The sequence below is a fragment of the Miniopterus natalensis genome, chromosome 1 (assembly GCF_054644295.1).
Source record: "Miniopterus natalensis isolate mMinNat1 chromosome 1, mMinNat1.hap1, whole genome shotgun sequence".
Taxonomy (NCBI): domain Eukaryota; kingdom Metazoa; phylum Chordata; class Mammalia; order Chiroptera; family Miniopteridae; genus Miniopterus; species Miniopterus natalensis.
In genome coordinates this window covers 30,496,338-30,508,590 of record NC_142081.1, presented here as the reverse complement: position 1 = coordinate 30,508,590, position 12,253 = coordinate 30,496,338, and the positions used below count along the sequence as shown (strand labels likewise).

The 12,253-nt window shown below is 34.5% G+C and overlaps 1 protein-coding gene and 1 pseudogene across 1 annotated transcript in view; one reads left to right on the top strand and one right to left on the bottom strand.

The window, feature by feature from the left end:
• Window positions 1-12,253, top strand: part of MNAT1 (MNAT1 component of CDK activating kinase) — a 145,962-nt gene that overhangs the window by 17,415 nt on the left and 116,294 nt on the right. The window lies entirely within an intron of this gene.
• On the bottom strand, window positions 1,062-1,640 carry LOC107525920 (large ribosomal subunit protein uL6 pseudogene; annotated as a pseudogene).

Here is a 12,253-nt window from a genome sequence, read left to right as displayed (position 1 = left end):
TATGACTTTCTCTGTAATTTAGTTCATTCATTTATCAGTATATCGTGGATAACTTCTCATGTTTGAGCATACTTTTTTTGGCTCTTAAGTTTTTTATAAATTTCTCAATTGCAGTTTACTTTCAATATTATTTTGTGTTGGTTTCAGGTGTATAGTATAGTGGCTAGATAGACAGTCATATACTTTACATAGTGTTTCCCCCTGCCCCTGATATTTCTAGTACCCAGCTGGCACCATACATAGTTATCGCTATATTATTCACTATATTCCTGTGCTGTGCTTACAGAGCATTCCATCTTTTGAAAATGTATTACTGTTGACCCTTGAACAATGTGGGAGGTTAGGGATGCTGACCCCCAAGCAGTTGAAAGTCCTCATATAATTTGATTCCCCTAAACTTAACTACTAATAGCTCACTGTTGACCAGAAAGCTTCTGATAACATAAACATTTGATTAACACATATTTTGTATGTTAAATGTATTCTATTTTCAGTGCACATTCTTATCTGTGTGTATATGTGAGTATGTAGGAGAAATTTCTAACAGCAGAGCGTGCATTTAAAATTTTGGTAGATATTACCAATATTTTTTCGTTTTATTTGTTTTGTTTTTTTCAACTTTATTGAGGTTGAATTAACATTCACTAAAGTGTACATATTTAAAGCATATAATTTAATCAGTTTTGACATATTTGTTCACTGGCAAAACCATCACCACAATTAAGATAACAAATATTTCTATCTCACCTCCCCCCAAATTTTCTTATGCCTTTTGTAATCCATTTCCCCTCTACTTTCCTCTCCAGGCCACAACTGATTTGCTTTATCTCATCATAGTTTGCTTTTGCTATAATCTTACATAGAATTCTATAGTCTGTATTCTTTTTTGGCCTGGCTTCTTTCACTCAACTTACTTGTTTTGAGATTCATCCATGCTTTTGTATCAGTGGTTCATTCTTTTTCAATACTTGGCTTTTACCACATCTTTAAAATATCATGAAGTCTGAGGAATCATTTGACGTCTTGCTGTTTCTGTAGCTGGACAACTTAGATCTTATTCATCAGCCTGCTGAACTAACTGTTCCTTTTTCAGAAATATTGATACCATCCAACAACTTTCTGATCTCCTTGTTTTTAACTGTTTTCGCTTGCTGAATCAAAGCAGCTGAATTTGATACATGTTTTGTGTCGTTTCCTTCAAGAATCAACTTATCTTTCTGGGCTTGAGATATTGAACAAACGACTCCTGACCTCATCTGAACTCTGTGTATGTATTTTCCCCCCAAGAAATTTCTGATTTCAACAAGAACCATTCTCATGAATAATGGCGCTGATGGGGAAGTGAGCATACACAGACCTCATCTTGTAGCGGAAGCCCAGTATAACACCCTTGATCATGTTCTGTACATGACTGCAGATAGTGTGAACCGTGGCCAGTTCCTTCCTATTTGTTAACACGGAGCCTCTTTTCCTTTCCAAGGAAACTAAGTTCTACATTGATGCGGTTGAAGTCTCTCTTCAGGGTTGCCTCTTGGGCCCTTTACAGTAGCTGTGCATCTCTTCAGACTGATGTCAGCATTTTCTGGGATGTGGACAGTCTGATTGCTGAGAATGGTCTTCATTCTCACAGTAGATGCAGCAAAGAGCAGTGGTTCATTCTTTATTGCTGAGCAGTATCCATTGTATAGATTTAGTAGTTTATTTATCCATTTAGCAGTTGGTGGACAGTTTACTTGTTTCTTGTTGTTAGTATTGTAAAAGAGCTGCTGTAAACTTTCATGTTAAAAGTCTTTGTGTAAACATAAGTTTTTGTTTCTCTTGGATAAATAGGAGTGTCAGGGCTGGGTTGTATGGTAGGTGTATGTTTAACATTTTAATTTTCATAGTTTTAGATTTTACATTTAGATATGTGATTCATTTTGAGTTAGTTTTTACATGTGATGTGAGTGGTTATTTTGTTTTTTGTTTTTCCCCCTCTATAAGTCTATCTAGTTGATCTAGCACCATTTGCTGAAATGTCTTTCTTTTTTTCCGTTGGGTTTTACCTTAGCATTTTTGTTGAAAATTAATTGACTAAATAAGTGTGAGTCTCTTTCCAGACCCTCAATTCTCTTCTGTTGATTTATATATATCTTTGCCAGTACAACTAAACTGTTTAAATTTTGCAGCTTTATGGTAAGTCTTGAAATCAGGTAGTGCAAGTCCTCTAACCTTGTTTTTATTTTAAAAATTGCTTTGGTCATTCTAGGTTCTTTGTATACCTATACTATTTTAGAATGAGTTTGTCAACTTTTGTAAAAATGCCTGCTAGAATATAAATTGGGATTGCTTTAAATTTGGGGAGAATTACTATCTTGATAACATTGAGTATTCCAATCAATGAAGGTGATATATCTTTAAGTGTTTAATTTCACTCAGCCAGGTTTTGTAGTTTTCAATGTAGAGGTCTTGGTCAACTTTTATTATATTTATTTTTGGTAATTTGTATTTTTGGTTCTATATATGGTCTTTTTTAAAAAAATTCACTTTCCAGTTGTTTGCTATTAGTATGTAAGAATACAATTGATTTTTGTATATGAACTTTATATCCTGCAATTTTGCTAAATTCACTTATTCTCGTAGTTGGTTTGTAGATTCCTTGGGATTGTCTCTGTAAATAACATATTATCTGTAAATAGGGCTGTCTTACTTTTTTATTCCAATCTTTATTTATTTAGCCTTAATACAATGCTGGAATCTCTATGATAATGCTGAATAGATGTGGTGAGATGGGCATTCTTGCCTTTTACTTGGTTTTGGGGAGATGCATCTCAGTCTTATAAAATTCAGCCCTTGACTATTAAATATGATGTTAATTATAGACTGTTTTCAAAGATGCCCTTTATCAATTTGAGGAAGTTCCTTACTATTCCTAGTTAAGAGTTTTTTTTTCTTTTTAAATCACTAATTGGTTTTGACTTTTGTCAGCACCTTTTCTGACTCTATTGAAATTACTGTATGTTTTTTCTCCTTTATCTTGCTTGCTTGATCTTCAGGTGTTAAAACAATATTGTGGCCCTGGCCAGTTTGGCTCAGTAGTTAGAGTGTCGGCCTTCGGACTGAAGGGTCCCATGTTTGATTCTGGCCAAGGGCATGTACCTCGGTTGCAGGCTTGATCCCCCTCCCCCGGTCGGGGCACTGCAGGAGGCAACCAATTGATGTACCTCTCTCACAATGATGTTTCTCTCTCTCCCTATCCCCCCTCCCCCCACCCCTCCCCTCCCCCCTCCCCTCCTCCCCCCTCCCCTCCCTCCCCCTCCCTCTCTCCCTCCCTCTCTCCCTCCCTCCCTCTCTCTCTCTCTCTCCCCCTCTCTCTGTGTCTCTCTCTCCCTCCCTCCCTCCGTCCCTATTTCCACTCTGAAAAGCCATGGAAAAAATATCCTCGGATGAAGATTAAAAAAAAAACCAAAACAGCAACAACAAAAACCCCCAATATTGGCCTTAACCCTAATGTGTCATGATGTATCATTATTTTTATATACTGTTAAATTTGGTTTACTAATATTTTGTTAAGGATATTTGCTTGGATATTTTGTAATTATTTTTGGTAATGACTTTGTTAGGTTTTGGTATTAGAATTTGGCCTCATAAAACTAGTTGTGCTGTGTATTAGCTATCTATGTCTTTGTAACAAATTATTTAAAAATCTGAAAAGCAAAAACATTATCTCACAGTTTCTGTGAGTTAGGAATTCAGTAGTGGCTTAGCTAGGAGGTTCTGGCTTACAGTCTCTCACAAAGCTGTGTTAAGGTATGAACTGGTGCTGCCTGCAGTCATCCTCAGACTCTACTGGGAAAGATCAGCTTCCAAACTTACTTGCATGAGCTGTAGTCATCTGAAGGCTCAACTGGGCATGGAGGATATACTTCTAAGCTTGCTCATGTGGCTTTTATGAGGAATTGTTTACTGTTTGTTGTCTAGAGGCCTCAGTTTTTTGCTATATGTCCCTCTCTTAAGGGTTTCTTCAGTGTTGTCACAACATGGTAGCTTTCTTTCCCTAGAGTGACTGATTCAAGAGAGAGAAAGGTAGAAGCCATAATGTCTTATGAACTACTCTGGAAGTCTAATACTGTCATTTTTGCCACATTCTGTTTGTTAGAGTTGTAAGTACAGCTCACATGCTAGAGGGGAGTGGAATTAGGCTTCACCTTTTGGTGAGAGATGTATCAAAGAGTTTGTGGACATGTGTAAAAGCACATGAACCATAATACCTGTCAGCTCATCACAACAGTGATAGCCAAATCCAGGAGGCTTCCCAATGATCCCTTGCCTCCTGGTTTTCATGCCCTTGTGTAATTTCTTCCCAAATTGTATCAGAGTTGGTTGTGTGACCAATAGAATATGGCAGAAGTGATGGTTTGTCACTTCCAAGGCTAGGTCATAAAAAGACTCTGCGGCTTTCTAATGGACCACTTGTTCTTAGGAAGGACAGTTTCTGTGTTGTAAGCAGCCATATGGAAAGTTGCCTGTGGCAAGGAGCTGAGGTCTCCTGACAACTGCCATGTGAGTAGGTCATCATCTTAGGTTCTCTAGCCCCAGTCATGTCTTCAGATTACAGTCCCGGCTGACATCTTGACAAATAAGCTGCTACTGGATTCCTGACACTCAGAAACAGTATGAGATAATAAATGTTTATTATTAAATGTTTTAAGCTCCAAGATTTGGGAGTGTTTTGTTATGCAGTAATAACTAGTACAATCACTTCATCTTTATTAAAACAAAGAAAAAGACACATTACCAAAACACTATGAGGGATTTTTTTTTTTTTTATGATAATGGGGAGAGATTTCCAGGGGGCTATGTCAAATAAGCCATTGTCATTGTGTAGAGAAGTGGTTTTTGTTCAGGGACATATTAACTACTTTTGGAAGTAAAGCAATCTAGAGGGAATTCAGTAATATTGTTTTGCTATAACTGTAAATTGCAAAGGTAAATCTTTTATCATATAAGCTTTGATAATAATTTGGTGTTTTTTAGTGAGAACCTTGTAACTTTTCTATTACTGACTAAGGTCTTGATTAAATTTTATGATAATGTATGAAATAGCAATTTGAGGAGCTAATTATTTTATTTGTTTTTTTAATCCTCACCCAAGGATATTTTTTCCATTGATCCTTAGAGACAGTGGAAGAAGGGAGGGAAGGAGGGGGAAAGAGAGAGAGAGAAAGGGGGAGGGAGATATCGATGTGAGAGAGACACATCAATTGATTGTTTCCCCCACAAGCCCCGACCAGGGCCAGGGATCAAACCTGCAACCCAGGTACATGCCTTTGATGGGGAATCAAACCTGCCACCCTTCGATGTGTGGCAGTTGACACTCTAACCATTGAGCCACACTGGCCAGAGCGAGGAGCTAATTCTTTATAATAGTACTTTAGTTTGTGTATAGATTTGTTTTTTTAAGTTATAGTACAATAGTGTTGAATCTTATTTGGAATTTATAGTGTGGAGTTGTGTAAGGTAGAAATCATACATAGTGAAAGAATTACTCTTGATAAGATCAGAAGTTGTCAATATGGGTAACTGGAGTTCATGATGCAAACTTGAATGAGAGATCATCTTTGCCTTGAGATCTCATAGTTAGGTATGGAAGATAGACAAATAAAATGTTATAACACAGTACACTAATTTTATGATAAGTGGTGTTGGAGCCATCTGAGGACATAGTTCAGATGGTTGAGGGTAGTGGCAGCAACAAATACACCAGAGGATCCAAGTCAGAATTGTGAGAGTCATTCTTGGTTTATATATTCTTGGCTTGTATCCAAGTAGCACCACATCCTGCCCATGTTGTCTCCTAAACAACTTTAAAATCATAGATTTTATAAATCATTCTGTGATTTAAAAATGATTTTTTAACTTATAAGAGCAATTTCTTCTTACTTAGGTTTCTTTTGTTCTAGGGGAATATACTATCATGTGGATGTAAGTCTTCTAATTAGATTTTATTTAAATAATAGCAGAAAATTGAAGCCAGCTTGGATAGGGAGAAGATGAAAAAATGAGAGAAACTGAAATATGAAGGGCTAAAGTTACATACTGTTTTTGTGCAATTAGACAATATAATGTATTCCAAATGAAATGGTATAGTCATATTAGTTTGAAATTTGCACAAGTTGAGTCATAGTACACATTTACCTTGCTTTTTCAATTAGCAAGATCTTGGGTATTAGCATATACCACTTTACCTCTATTTCAGCACTTAATATTTCTTGGTATGGATGTTTCTCCTGTTGAAGAAAATTTAAAAATAGGAATATTTATTTTTCTAAATTATTGTGTAATAAAGTATACCAGTCAGTTACCTGCAACAGGGTATAAAGTGTCTGTTTCCTCACACACTGAGGATTTTATAAAGGCTATGTTGGTTGTAATCCACCATGATCAGCTCTACCTGTTGTGTTTCATATTCTTATTTAACAGCAAGTCTCCAATATAATTGTAAGAATGCAGACGTAAGGCATTTTTTTCCTTGATATTTGTTCTTTAAGCAAAACACAGGTTGAATTTTCAGTTTAACTTTCTGAGTAATAAAAATATGAAAGGACATTTAGAAGTATAATTGTATGAAATAACTATTGTTTGTAAGCACTTTATCCACCTTTTATTTCTGTAGAAGAGTCATATTACAGTTAGTATGAGATCTATTCTTTGGGCAGCTGGAAGGCCGGACAAGGAAAAATCGTTCTCCTCTTGTCCAGTAAAAAGTACATTGTGCCCTCTAGTACCAGACTTGGGCTTTTTTCAAAGGATAATGGATTCCACAGGTGAGTCAGTCTTTTGTGTTCTTACCAGGTGCATTATTGATCTTCATGGTGGCAGTGTAGGTACTCCCATTTAACAGCAGTTTTAGCAAATTCTCTAAAGAGCACAAAGGGAATAACCAGAGATTTTCGTATTTTGAGTGCAAGAAAATGAATTTCCTCAACTTTTTGGCCATTGTACTTTTTCTTGCTAGATGCTTATGAACTGTGACTCTTTTGAAAATTGATTGTAATGCATGTAGCTGGGTTTTTTTTGGCGGGGGGCATGGATTGTGTGCCATGATCTATTTATCTAATTTGGAATGTGAAACAAAGTATATTGAAATTTCACATTCCAAATTAGATAAATAGATCATGGCACACAACCCATGCCCATAAACTGGGTTAAGTTAGGGTGGGAAGGATTCCGTGTTATCCATGTCCCAGAGTCTAGAGATGGTCAAGTTCTGATACTCATCTAGGATTTCCAATCATTTGATATTCACCTTGTCCTTAAATCACAATACTAAAATAAAATACATATTGGGTTTTAACTAAGTCACACATTACAAAGTAATCTTAATGTAAGAAATCTTTGAACAGATTTGTGAGTAAAAACTATAGTCTATGTGAAAGCCCTTAGTAATTGGGGGAAAGTACGTACTAATTTAAAGTTTGAGATTGTCTTTTTCAGACTTGCAGTTGTTTCAGGTTTTTTAATTGTTAGCACTGAGGTAGTAGGTTAAATTGTCATAGCACTGCAAGTTTATTTTATGTCGACATTTCGTATTTCAAGCAGTTGTAGTGAAACTTTGTTGATTTAGGTTATATTTCCTTTTTTCGTATTTCTTTTTAGGGTTATATTTTCCTGTTAAAGTTTCCATCACTTCTTTCATTCAACAAATATTGAGTACTGCTATGTGCCAAGCATATTCGTAGTTTACAGAATGATAGTATCTTTTGCCCTGGTCATTAGGTTTCTTTGGTTATCAAATATCACTCTAATTAAAGGTTCTGTGGGTTGCTTTTCCCATCTTTAATCTTGTTTTGTAAATAGCAGTTTAGTTTAAATGTGTTATTTAAGCTTTTTTTGTGTGTGTGGGGTTAACAGTTTTTAGCATATGTAAGTTAATGTCCTGGCTAATCATGGGATCAAACTATCTGGATCTGTAAGTTGATAAGTTATAATTATGGTACTTTATATGTTTCAGCATTCCCCCCCCCCAATCGTGTATTTATATATCCCCCCCCACATTTTTTGATTTTGTTTCCCCTCCTTTTTCTATTATATAAATCATCTGCTCTCTTATCACATAGCAAATTGCTGCTTCAATTTGAGTCAGTAGCTTGAAGTTTATAGCATATCAACTGGGAGACCATTATTTTCTCTCTGTGTTAGAAATCTCATGTGTAATTCTCAGGAGAAAAGCCCTATAGAATTATTGGATGTAATTGCTGTACTTTCTGGGCAAGTCTCATCTTCAGGAGAAAATTTTTAGTTCTTTACACCAATACCTTATAATGGACTGTAATTGGTTTTAAGTAGATTTAGAAGAGAGCGAATGTTGGAAAGTATTTTAAGACTTTCTGTGGTAACATAAAAGAAAATAAAGTGAAATAAAATATCAAAATTCTACATTATGGTATTTTTTAAAGTGGTTTTTCTGTGAGTTTTATGTATGCTTCACCAAAAAATAATTTGTGACTACCACTTGCCTAGAAATTTTTTACTGAGCTCTGGTATTGTATATAAGCAAATACATAAACATGTTTCTTCTAGCCCAATTTGCAGTTCAGTTTATCATTTGCTGTATAGAGACAGCTTATCCTCATGTATAGACTTTTTAAAGTTAAAAAGAACCTTCTAGTACAAAGAATCATCTAGTACAATTTCTTGGTTTTAGTGGATGATTTTTTTTTTTGGTAAAGCTGTTCTGGCTTTGAAACCTTGCAAATTCAGTTTGGCGTCTTCCTCAGTTAAATGAGTAAAGTTAAACAAAAAAAAATCTAACGAGTTAGTTTATCCAGTTCTCATTGGTGCTAATGAAAATTTCTTAGTGAGGGTCAAGTGAGCGCAGTTATCTTTGTTTATTATCCATATTTAGTTGTTAATCTATAGATGAAATGGCCATTGCTGCATTGCTGATTAGTACTTTATTTTTTTGCAACCTTAGAGCAACAGCTATAGCCTGTATCATTTTCAATGAATAATTAAAGAGTAATGGCTTATTATTTTCCAACACGTACACATAGTATGTTAATTTCTTAGAACCACAGACTCTATGTTGGAAGAGATCTCAGAGCATCTATTTTGTGTTCTTATTTTTTATATGAATAAACTAGGGTACAGAGTGATTGAGTGATTTGTCTAATCTCCTATGACTATAAAGCATTTTGTATGCTTGCCTCCATTGTGATTTAGTAAGGTTAGAGCCCTTAATGCTATCTGACTTCAGCTTTCACTTGGTTAAATTCCAGTTTCTGAATGTGTTGTATTATCTGCTTTCCTACATAGTGTAAGTTATCAAGCAATGAAAACTCAGAATTTATGTGAGTGGTAATTGAGCACAATAATTTCTCTAAACCTATCATTATCTATAATTTAGAATTACAATGACCAGGAAGCAGTGTTAGTATAAGCATAGTTCAATACATCCATATTAATCCACCTGGCAGAGTGTAACATTTTAACATACCTTTTAGATCCACAGTGATGGAAAAAATGATTAAATTGCTTATTGTCAAAACAAAGAACTACTTTAGATATGGTCATTTAATAAGCTATTTTGCTTCGTGTAAACTAGTTTCACCTAAGCCCCAGAGATATAGTCACATGGATTTATCTTTCAGTGACAATTGTTTACTGTCTGGGTTGATGTTTAATGCAGGTGCTGGTGATAGTTTGAGATTTTTGACTTATTGCCCAGCATGGAAAATGATTGGTTTGGCTAGCTATACACAGTACTGTCTTTTAAGGTTCATTTTTTTAATGCAGTTAAACCTGCTTTAATTATTCTGTCTTTATAGTGTTATGAGAGAATTGTTAGTGGTATGATATATCTGTTGAACTAGTGTATATATGTAAACTACTGAATATATGTAAAATGAAAAGTTTATGTGTACGTGGTACTTACTGCAGTAATGTAAAGTTCAAAAATAGAAAAGAAACATTAGGTTTATACATTTAAATTGTACAATATTGATGTAGCCCTCTTTTCCTGGAGGATCTGTTTGTGTTCATACATTCTTCCTTTTTTCTTATTTATGACTTGGTATTTATGTCTACCATAACAGTGACAGATTGCTAAGGAAGCCTCTTTGTCTGTTTAGTGAAGCTAATTTAATTGTCTTGACTTTGTATTGCTTACTAGCTGTCAAATAGTCTAAGAAATAGATAAAGTTTTATCATAAATGGTTACAAGTTAATGGGTTATTTGATTTTAGAACCCATACTTTTAGCCACTTTTATGTTGAATTAATGTGTGAAAAGGACATTCACTCAGGCATTAGACTTGAAGAAAGTAGGGAAGATTTGAGACAGAATTGTGAAGTAAATTGAAAGTACTTGGTGATTCTGTTGGCTATGAAGGTAAGTATGAGTAGTGTAAAATAATTCTTATATTTGAGATTTTGATGACCAGTTGAAGAATGGAATTTGAAGTTTAAGTGAAATTCTTTCTGAAACAAGACAGGAAATGTATCGGTAAATAAACAGGCAAATAAATTAGCAAGTGATAATAGCTGAAATGGTGGGTCTTGGAGTCTGAGTTGTTTATGAAAGGTAGTGAAATTAGGAGTAAACTGTATTTAGGAGAAAAAGGAAATATCAAAGAATTGGAGGTCTGGATGAGATCAAGGAGGGCACTGTGGTAAGGAGGAATTGAGAGCTGGTATTTCAGAAGGTTGTGCCCAGAGTTTGGAATATAACTAAACAAGATGCTGCTGTGTCCAGTGCTGGAGAAGCTAGTGGCAAGAAAGCTAAACAACAGACAAAAAAGATTTAAAAGATTTAAAAGATAGACCATTCTTAAAATTAAGATTTGTTGGAAAACAGAGACATAACCAGAATAATTTATTGCTGATTGCTTCTATTTACAGTTAAATTGAATGTAAGAATTCTTTCTTGCCAACCTAAGACATAATGTTAAAATTTTGTTGTGTTAAAATTTTAACTTTGTCATATAACTGTGATTTTAACAGAGGTTGAATGTAACTTTCTTTTAAGTGTAGAATCCTTTTCTGCCACTATACAATTTAAAACCTGTAATTTTAGAATATAGATATATAAAATATTTATTTATATGTGTATATACTTTAAAATTTTAAATCTTGACTTACAAAAGTATAAACATAACTTGAAAATGATTATTTTTTAAATGAATCTTAACTTTGCAATACTTGTTTTTGCTGATGTCCTAAGATGATGATTCAGTTAACATAAAAGGATTGCATTTGTTAAATACAAACTATCCCCTACCCCCATTTTTGGGTACCAATCTTGATTTTCAAAATCTTTTTGAGAAGCTTTCAGGTATAGACAAACAATAAATTAACGAATAGTAATACCATTCATTTTATGACTACTTAGATTTTATTTTTGGGAGGTTTATTAACATAGTTTAATAATTTAATTATTAAAAACAAAATGTATCGGTAGGTACTTGTTAGAACTTCAAATATATTACAGTTGAAATTTGAAACAATAAAAAAATGAGAGAATAGTGTTTTTTAAGAAATAGGGAATGTTAAAAAAAAGTTAGAAATAGGAAGTGTTTTCAGATAACATGGGGAAAGTGTGGGGAATTACAGTTTAATAATAAAAACTAATGTTTGTACCTAAATCAAATTTGAGAGTTTCTGTTTTAATAAGTAGTTAAGGTTTGGGTTCAGAGATCTGTTTCTCTTATAGTAAACATTTTTAATATAGGAACAGATCAGGGAAATGGTTTCCATATGCTTCTTGAGGTGTTAACAATGCACTTTTGGATTGGGAATGCAATATAAACCTGGACTACATTCTGAAAGGTGAGTAGAGGAGCATTTCAGTGTAATATGTACAAGAAACCCTTGTGCTTTGTGGATTTGTGACTTATGGTTTTGTGAGTTTCTGGTACATGCAAATTACTCCCCCACAAACCTGGAGTCTAACACACCTTGTTCTGTCTGGCGAGCTTACAGCCTTAGTCTGGCCCAATATTTCTTTTTACTATAGTTCATCCCTCTGGGATCTTTCTTGGATACCGTTACTATTGGGAGAATTGAGGCCAGTTTTGGGGCCTAGTCTAAGGAACTTAAGATACATAGAACAAAGAGGATGGCTGAGGGGAAAAATAATCCAAGTGGTTGATAGTTATATCTGTCAGACCCTGCTGGGTTTTCTAATGATCTTGAAGGCAAGAATGATTCAGCTTTTGAATTATGAGTAACTTTATTCCTGCTTGAGGTTGAGTATATAGTATTATTATAGTACT